This window comes from Nicotiana tomentosiformis, chromosome 9 (assembly GCF_000390325.3).
Source record: "Nicotiana tomentosiformis chromosome 9, ASM39032v3, whole genome shotgun sequence".
NCBI classification, from domain to species: Eukaryota; Viridiplantae; Streptophyta; class Magnoliopsida; order Solanales; family Solanaceae; genus Nicotiana; species Nicotiana tomentosiformis.
The window spans coordinates 77,695,462-77,706,368 of record NC_090820.1 but is presented as its reverse complement, the minus strand read 5'-3'; positions in this window follow the sequence as shown (position 1 = coordinate 77,706,368).

Genomic DNA, 10,907 nt, shown 5'->3' with positions numbered 1-10,907 from the left:
ACATATAGGTTGTTGCAACGCGCAACCCGATCCCACCAGGCAACATAAATTCCTCCCTTATTTCACCGTAATGATATCAACAACAGTAAATAAATATATATATGTTGCGGCGCGCAACCCGATCCCACCATATATCAATATCAGAATCATAATTCACCCTTATTTCACCATATCAATCCACCCTTATTCCACCCATTGCGGCGTGCAACCCGATCCCACCGTATAGTACAAATTCACCCTTATTGCACCTGAATATATCATCCTTATTTCACCTGTTGCGGCGTGTAACCCGATCCCACAGTATAGTACAAATTCACCCTTATTCCACCTCAACATATCACCCTTAATTCACCTGTTACAGCGTGCAACCCGATCCCACCATATCAATATCAAGTACTTAATAAGTACAGTAAAACTCACAATTCAAATCATAGAAAAACCCTTTACAATTCCATGACACCAAACTGAACAAATAGGAAACCTTGCACAATATGATAATCCAAATAAATAATATTACACAGCGAGATCAATCCAGAATTTACAACTACAAGGTACAAACAAACTAACTTGAGAAAATAGTAGGAGATTATGAAACTATGGAAAGAACTAATATTATAAACAAGAGGAAACAATGACTACAAGTGGCAATTAGGCATGTAAACACATTTAGAGCATATAACAACTAAGACATAGAAAGAGATAATATAAGAAGAATGGGAAAACAGGGAAAAACAGATAATTCGGCGGTGCATAAGCACTCGTCACCTCACATATACGCTGCTCACATAAAATTCACATAGAAAATAGTCTGAGGGTTCCTAATTCCCCCAATTCAAGGTTAGACACAACACTTACCTCTCTCCAATGCCACTCAAAGCTCAACCACAACTTTACCTTTCAAACCAGCATCCGAACCAATAATATCTAGCAAATTACCAACCAAATGATTCAAAATATGCCTTAGGGATCACCCACGATTGCAAAAGATTCAATTTAGGTCATTATTGAAAAAGTCAACAAAAGTCAACTGCGGGCTCACTTGGTCCAAACCCGAAATTCGGACCAAAACTCGATTACCCATTTACCCCCGAGTCCGGTTATGTAATTTGTTTTGGAATCCGACCTCAATTTGAGGTCTAAATCCCAATTCCTCAAAAATCCCTAACTCTACCCAAACCCACAAATTTCCACAATGAAAACACTAGATTTTAGGTTAAACACTTGTGAAATGTAATGAAAGATTGAAAAAAACTAGTTTAGAATCACTTACTAACGATTTGGGGAAGAAGAAATATTGGAAAAATTGCCTCTATTGTTTTGGGTTTTGAAAATTTGAGAAATGAACCAAAACTCCCGTCTAAGTCACATCTTTTCAGCTGTAGATGTCGCATTTGAGACCTAGGCTTCGCAATTGCGAGAAATATCACACCTCTGCAATCTTCACAAATGCGAAAAATAGTTCGCAAATGCGAACTCAGACTTGATCGCAAATGCAACCTAGTGATCGCAAATGCGAAGAATGGCTATGTCTGTTGCCTTCACAAATGCAAACTAGTGTTAGCAAATGCGGACTACCAAGATCGCAAATGCGATCAAAACTTCGCAATTGCAAAGGTCTCCCCTCCAGTCCACAACTCAAAAATGTGATGGTCTCTTCGAAAATGTGAGGCTCGCATTTGTGAGCCAGACCTCGCAAATGCGAAGTCTGCAGATAGTTGCAGCAACTGCTATGTTTTCTAAGTTCAAAACACTCCGTAGCCTATCCGAAACTCACCGGAGCCCTCGGGGATCCAAACCAAACATGCACACAAGTACTAAAACATCATACGAACTTGCTCGTGCGATCAAATCGCCAAAATAACACCTAGAACTACGAATTGAACACCAAATCAAAGGCAATTTTCAAGAAGACTTTAAAACTTCTATTTTCACAACCGAATATCCGAATCACGTTAAACCAACTCCGTTTCTCACCAAATTTTACAGACAAGTCATACAAATTATAGTGGACCTGCACCGGACTCTAGAACCAAAATACGGACCCGGTATAAATAAATCCAAACATAAGTCGATTCTTAAATATCATAAATCTTTCAAACTTTCAATTTTCAACAAAAATCAATAACTCGGGTTAGGGAACTCCAGATTTGATTCTGGGCATACTTCCAAGTTCCAAATTATGATACGGACCTTTCGGGACCATCAAAATACGAATCCGGGTCCGTTTGCTCAAAATGTTGACCAAAGTTAACTCAAATGAAGTTTTTTGGTAAAAATTCTTATTTTTCACAGTTTTTAACATAAAATATTTTAGTAAACATGCCCGGAATGTTCACACAAATCGAGGAGGGGAAAATGAGATTTTTAAGGCTTCAGATCACAGAATTAGGTTTTAAAACATGAGATGACCTATCGGGTCATCACAATTTTCTTCTCCCCTGATTCTATCCATTTTGTTAGCTCCTCGAGCATCTTTATGATCTCAGGGTTAGCCCCCAATTCATGTTCATTTGAACTTTCTATGACCGGTTCATCTCTGCGGGTGACTTCCCGGGAAGGATCGGGCTCAACCCTGCTCGGTGCACGACTTTGGTTCTGCAACTAAGCTATTACCCCTTGTTGAGCCTGCAGCATTTTGAAGATCACCCGTAGACTGATACCGTCCCCTTCAATGTTTTGGGTGTTTTGAGTTGCTGACCGGGATCCACCTCTGATGCTATTTTTGGGGTCAGTAGGCAAGTTCGTGTCGATAGCCACATGTGAATTGTAATGACCCGACTGGTCGTTTTGAGCTCTAGCGCGTCATTCAGCAGTTTGAGACCCTGAGTAGTCTCAATTCAGGTATTATGACTTGTGCGCATGGTCGAAATTGAATTTCGGGAAGTGCAGAGTTGATTTGGAAAGAAAATTCTAATTTTGGAAGTTTTAAGTTAGAGGAATTGACTAAAGTGTGATTTTTAAGTAAACGACCTCAGAATCGAGATTTGAAGGTTCCAACAGGTTCGTATAGTGATTTTAGACTTGGGCGTATGTCCGGATCGAGTTTTGGATGACCCTGGGAGCGTTTCAGCGCCCATTATGGAAGTTGGCATTTTGAAAGAATTTCATAAATTTGAGTTGAAGTGCATTTTAATGATATCGACGTCTGTTTGGAATTTCGAGTTTGGGAATAGCTTCGTATGATGATTCTGGTCTTAGTAGCGCGTCCGGATGTAGATTTGGAGGTCCGTAGGTCATTTTGGGGTCATTTGGGCGAAAGTTGGAAATTTGGATAATTTTGAGAAGTTTGACCGGGAGTGGATTTTTGATATCGGGGTCGGATTCCGATTCCGGAAGGTGGAGTAGGTCCGTAATGTGAATTATGACTTATGTGCAAAATTTGAGGTCAATCGAATGTGATTTGATAGGTTTCAGCATCGATTGTAGAAGTTTGGAATTTCAAAGTTCATTAAGTTTGAATTGGAGGGTGATACGTAGTTTCGATTTTATTGGGCATGATTTGAGGCATCGATTAAGTTTGTAATGTATTTTGGAACGTGTTGGTATATTTGGTTGAGGTCCCGAGGGCCTCGGGTGGATTCTGGACGGTAAATGGATCGAGTTTGGACTTGGGAAGAACAACTGAAGCTTCTGTCTTATGGTGTAACTGCACCTGCGCTTAGGTAGCCGTAGGTGCGAGCTATGAGCCGCAGAAGCAAAAGAGTGAGGGCAGGCCAGCCACCGCAGGTGCGGAAGTTTTGGCGCACCTGCGTGACCGCATGTGCGATGGTAGTAGTCGCAGAAGCGGATGGGTTCGCAGAAGCAGCCCCTTTTGTTTGCAGATGCGGAGCTTGGCCAGGTAAGGTAAATGTGGACCTGCGAGGGTTTTGTTGTAGGTGTGGGACCGCAGATGCGGCCAAGGCACCGCAGGTGCAAAAATCGCTTGGGAAAAAATGGTCATTGTGGATTATTGAGAGGTTATTTGCCCAAATATGGTGTGATCAGAATCGTTTTGAGGTCCGTTGATGGGTCCAAATATGGATGTGTACTTTACACCAGTCTAGGTGTGTTCATTCAGCATAGCATTCCTTATGGAGGAGTATTCGTGCGTGGATGTTAATTTTGTCGCCAGTTATTTCATGTAATACTCTATTATGCCATGTGGGTCATGAGTCGGCTTAATTAATTGTACAATGTGTTGTGGTTCCGCATAGCGGTGGTGTTATGTGAGCGAGATGGCTGTCGAGATGCATATCATATATTGCACCTTAGTTATGCTTGAGTTTTATAGCGTATGACGCTACACGTCTCCTTAGGATTCGTACTATGCACTTGGCGTGCTTGTGGTTGATATTCGGTCATTTCGTAAAGTATAAACATTTCTGGCTTGATGGGTATTTCCCCATTTATTACTATGTGCGGATCGGGTGGCACGCCGCCACAGAGATGTTGTTTGGATCGGGTTGCACGCCGCAACGTGTATCATGGTTGGATCGGGTTGCACGCTGCAACAGTGTCATGTGTGGATAGTGTTGCACGCCTCAACAATGTGATGTTGAGTATAGTTCCCTATACCTATTCTTGTATGTTTTTCTTCTCAGTTCCTGGAGGAGGGTTCACAACATCTTTTTGGTTGTTTAAATTAGTTACATGGGTTGAGTAGTCCTTTCCAGAGTTCGTTTTCCTTATGTACCATATTCGAGTTTGTGGATTGTTGGCACATGGTGGCATCATATGAGACCTTTGGTAGTGTTTGTGGTGGCTTATTACCGGAACAACTTATACTAGGTGAGACGAGATTATTGGACCTGGGATCAGTGCGAACGGATTATATGAGGCATATTAAAAGAAAAAGTAAATATCGTTATTTGGTTCATAATGGGGTAATGGTCCTTGTCAGGAGGAAGGACTTAATGATTTGTCGACTCGGAAGTTGGTTATGAATTTCTACACATCCTTTCTGTTGTGGCAGTATTGCGAGAGTGTAAATGGGACTTATATGCTTCATGAGGTGCGTGTGGGCATCAGATTCATGGGATTTCGACTATCGTTGTTAGAGAATGTTATTATGGTCATGTGGGTTACACGGTGTATGATATGGATTCAGTAAAGGTATGCAATCATGTATTGGTGCATCGTGTAGTGATGGATACGGTGTTCTTATGTTGGAAACAAACATGGTATAGAATTTCAGATGTTGGAATTTGGCTCTAAGGCTTTTTTGACTAGATAAAAGGGAGGATTTTTAGGTTTGCTCGCGCAAATGTGCTCAACTAGGTTGTGGTAGCATGGGTAGGTGCACGAGGTGTTAAACAATGATTTCGGACAACTCCAGAGCAGTTCTTAGCAAGTTCGAGGACTAACGTATGTTTAAGTGGGAGAGAATGTAACGACCCGACCGGTGGTTTTGAGCTCTAGCGCGTCATTCAGCGGTTTGAGACCCCGAGCATCCTCACTTCAGGTATTATGACTTGTGCGCATGGTTGGATTGTATTTCGGGAAGTTCAGAGTTGATTTGAAAAGAAAATACTAATTTCGAAAGCTTTAAGTTGGAGGAATTGACTAAAGTATGATTTTTAAGTAAACGACCTCAGAATTGGGATTTGAAGGTTTCAACAGGTTCGTATAGTGATTTTGGACTTGGGCGTATGCCCGGATCGGGTTTTGGATGATCCGGGAGCGTTTCGTCGCCTATTGTGAAAGTTGGCATTTTGAAAGAATTTCATAAATTTGAGTTGAAGTGCATTTCAATGATATCGACGTCCATTTGGGATTCCGAGTATGGAATAGCTCTGTATAATGATTCCGGTCTTAGGAGAGCGTCCAGATGTGGATTTGGAGGTCCGAATGTCATTTTGGGGTCATTTGGGTGAAAGTTGGAAATCTAGATAATTTTGAGAAGTTTGATCGGGACTGGACTTTTTGATATCGAGGTCGAATTTCGATTTCGGAAGTTGGAGTAGGTCCGTAATGTGAATTATGACTTGTGTGCAAAATTTGAGGTCAACCAGAAGTGATTTGATAGGTTTCGGCATCGATTATAGAAGTTTGGAATTTCAAAGTTCATTAAGTTTGAATTGGAGGGTGATTCATAGTTTCGATGTTATTCGGTGTGATTTGAGGCCTCGACTAGGTTCGTAATGTGTTTTGGAACGTGTTGGTATATGAGCCGCAGAAGCGAAAGAGTGAGGGTAGGCCATCCACCGCAGGTGCAGAAGTTTTGGCGCACCTGCGTGACCGCAGGTGCGAGGACAGTAGTCGCAGAAGCGGATGGACTCGCAGAAGCGACCCCTTTTTGTCCGCAGATGCAGAGCTTGGCCAGGTAAAGGTAATGCGAACCTGTGAGGGTTTTGTCGCAGATGCGGCCAAGGCACCGCAGGTGCAAAAATTGCCTGGGCAGTGAGGTTTTTAAAAGACGGGATTTGGCTATTTTCCTCCACTTTTCATTTGGTTGGACGATTTTTGGAGCTGTTGGAAAGGAGATTTTCGTCATCTATGTCAAGGTAAGTGATTCCCACCTATTGCAAGTTAAATACTTGGATTATATAGACTTGAAAATTTGTAGAAATTTGGGATTTTGGTAGAAAACCTATAAATGGATATTTTTTGATTTTGACCACGAAATTGGACATAGAATTTGGAATAAATTATATATTTGAGTTAGTGGTGTCATGGGTAAAGCTTATCTTCGAAAGTTTTCGGAATCTGGGCAGGTTGGCCCGAGGGTGATTTTTATCGACTTTTCAAGCGGAGATAGAAATTGTTGTAAGTTGAATTATAGTGAGTATTAGAGTATATATTTATGGGTTTACACTTTTATTGGCTAGTTTTGGAGCGTTGGGTATCGGTTTGAGTTGTTGGAGGGGCTTGGGAGCCTGTTATGGAATTTCGGAGCGAGGTAAGTCTCCTTTCTAACCTTGTAAGAGGGAATTAACCCCATAGGTGAAATAATTCAGTATGTGCTTCTATTTATGGGGGCTACGTACGCACGAGGTGACGAGAGTACGTTCGTAGCTACTAATATGTTTATGTCCGGGTAGTCTAGGACCCATATCATGTTATAATTGCGATGCTTGCGTCCTACTTGTTAATTTAAATTGCTTAAATCATATAGAAACACGGTAAAGGAACTTTAAAAAGGTTAAACTTCATTTACTTGACCGTTAAATTAGAATTTGAAATTTTGAAATAATTTCCCCTTAATAAATCTTGAATTGGTTGTTTAATGTGTTTTCTCTTTTGTGGAGTGGGCCGAATGCCTCGGCAGGTTAAATAGATCCATCTATGGTTTGTGCCGTTCGACCCTCGGCAGTGCACAATTTAAATATTATGATGGATCGGGCTGTACGATCTCGGCATGATTTGCACATGATTGAATTGGTTGCTTTGAAATTTATGATAATTGATAATGCTTCATTGGCCTGAGATACAAATTGATAAACGATGAAAGATAATTTGGAAATTTCTTATTAACAAAGAATTATTCACTTATTTCATGATATTGAGCTTACAACCATTCTACGTAATCCATACTTAGTTATATCATTGATATTTTATTTATAGACCATAGTAAGTGTCGAAGTCGACCCCTCATCACTACTTATTCGAGGTTAGGTGGGATACTTACTAGGTACGCATTGATTTACGTACTCATACTACACTTGCTGCACATTTTGTGCAGGTGCTTATATGCCTAGTGGCCTTGTGGGCGTAGAGGCATGGTTATTGCAGTGACTTAGGTGAGCTTCACTTATTACTACGACTCGCAGCAAGCAAAGTCTCCTTCATAGTATTTATATTTTCCTGTCCAATTTGTATTCCAGACAGATGTTGTATTTTATTTTACATTCCTAGCTGATGCTTATGCACTTGTGACATCGGGTTTTGGGGTGATTAGGGGTTGTCCTGTATTGAAATTTTAACAATATTATTATGTACACTATAAACTCCACCCTTTACTATTTAATTGAAGGGAATATGATTTCAAAATTATTAAAAATGAGAACCAAATTAAGTATTTATTTTTGGCTTGCCTGACAGCGGGGTCCGACGCCATCACGACCTTTAATGGATTTTGGGTCGTAATATGAATTAGCATCAATTTGATCTACGATCGGAATTCCAATGGGATCAGCAGAATTCCAACGAGATCAACAGGCGGTACCTCGTTACCGGGTGCTATATTGTTATTTTCACCTTGATGACCAGACTCGTTGCCAATATGTAGTGGTGCTGATTGAGAGTTTGACATTTTGTGTTTAGCCTAGAATCAAAGACACTTCAAAGAGAAAGTGTAAAGTAGTATGTGTTATTAATATTTGTACCAAACAACCACTATTATCCTTGGCCCCACGGGGAGCGCGAAACTGTTTACCCTTAAAATAAGATAATAATTGAAATTATAAGTAGTTTTAAGGATACGTAATTTAATTTGATACTAAACATAAAATCAGATTGTAATTGAAATAAGTAATGGAAAAGTGAATGCAAACTGCTTAATTTGAATAGTCTTAGCCTTTGAAGGTTAGCCACCCTCTAGCCCAAAATTCTTTTATTGATAACTAAATAACAAGAGAATAATAAGAACTTGAAGGGAATAGTAATATACTACTTTGGGATGCGTGTTACAATATATTTTATAAGTAATCAGACTCCCCTTTATATAGTAGGGGAGTCCTACCTTAGATATAATTCTATAAAAGGTAAAAATCTCCTAGTTTGCTGATTTGCTGGTTCTTTATTGACACGTGCCGGGATTCCCACCCAAATATCCTATCGGCTATGGATATTTTAGCCTTCCGTTATTCCGGTCTTCTGTTATTTTATACCAGCAATGTTTCCTCGAGCTTACTCGGGGTCAGAGTTGATTCCGGTATCACATGCTCAATGTTCCAGAGGATGGACATTCTGACCTCGTGTTCTGGTTCGATGAGATTCGGGGTCGATCTTCAACCCTTCATGTTCTAAGCCCGATCTGTTGTGCAATAGTCGAGACCGATTTTGACCGTATACACACCTTTTTCTTGATATCCTTGTCTAATATTTCTCCCACGATCCAAAGTGAATCTGAATATTCAAAGGCTCATCAGTCATTCATCATTGTTAGAAAGAATACCAAAGAATCTCACCCTTTTCGGTGACTCACATGCTTTTATTTACTTAAATGCCATTGAAAATAATAATGAATTTTCATTCTTTCCAATTCCAATGGGTAATATTATATTTGAGCCTTTTTGCATAGCTCTCGGATTTGCCCTCTTCGTTTAAAGCTACAAGCATCCTTTGGAGATCTTCCAAGGAAGACTCCCGATCTTTTTGCCGTCCACAAAAGAATTTCTCTCGAATGACTTTTGTCAATTCCCATTCATCGCTGGGATAACGAGATTTCATTTTCACGATGATTTCATGTTTTAATACTAATATCTATAAACATGCGTTGCACGTTAATAATAACACATAATGGTTTAAATCTTTATTTATATGAAGGAATAATAAAATTTAATTAATGAGAGAAATATTATATATATAATACTACAACAATCATCTAAATACCAAAAAGTATTGCTACATTAGCATAATATGTGAATTCAAAATGAAAGGACATCATCAAGAACTTACATAAATGATCAATTTTAGTCATGTTAAGTAAATAATTATGTATTGTAATTTAAAGGTATTTAATATGATGATATCTTACCGAACACTTCTTTATTGACGGTATTTTTTTGTATATGTTTCCTTCTAATACTTTGGTTACTCTGCCATAACCAGAACTCTTGTTGTCGATATTGATCTCTCTTGAAAGTGCAACATATAGTTATTCGTATAAGAAGACATATTGTGGTAACTATAGTCCAATATTTATTATGCTTGTACTTGTTCTTTATTTATTATAACTACAAAACATAAACATAATGGAAATTATTTTCACACAAAATTAAAAGGACATTCTTTAGTTTCGGAAGACGAAAATTGAATTCGGGGATAAACACATACTTAGAAGCACATTGACTAGTATCATAAGTTCTGCATGTATGACATTATTGTCAAATTATTTATATACAATATGTGTACTACACAAGCTATTCAACGGATTTAAGTTTTCAGTAGTATGACAGATATATTTTCTTCAAAATCAACCTATATGCTATGGAAGATGAATTTTAACTTAGTCTATTATATATATATATATTGACACTAACATACGTAAGAAATAATGAACTAGACAACAAACATGTACGGTAGAAGGACATTTGGTATTAAAGTATTTAAGTATTCTTCTTGGTAGTAATGGTTGGTATCATCTTCAGTTGAGTCAAAACTGAAAAATATTTCGTTTTTATCATAAAACTTAGTAATCAACCTTTTATTTAGTTGATCAACATATTTATTTCTGCTAGCTAAGATAACTCTTTATATTTTATTATGTAATTTGCACAAATTGCGTTTTAATCTAATGATGAAAATATTTTCCTTACTAAATGCACTATTATTACCATTGGGGTTGAAAACCAAGTGTACTAGAAGAACCAAATCATCTTTTATTGGATGCTCTTCTTCGTTTCCGACACGAAGCAAGAAGTCACTGAATGTTGGATCTGTTTTTACTTTTATATTTCTTATCATTTGAATATTTTTCATTTGAGGTCATAAGTATAATTTTGACAAGCTAGCTTTTACAGTTTCTGCTTTGGTCAATTTTGGAACTACTGATCGTACTTGATAGAAATCACCTACCAAACTATTACTTTTAGACCAAACGGTATATCGATATCTAATATATCTCTAAAACTCTGGGCAATTATTTCGATTGTTTGACGCTTAGCCAAAAGCGCTTCTTCCCATATTATCACTTTTGCATTCCTTTTAAATTTAGCACTAGTACTCATCTTTTATGTATTTGTGATGGTTATTTAATATATTTGAAA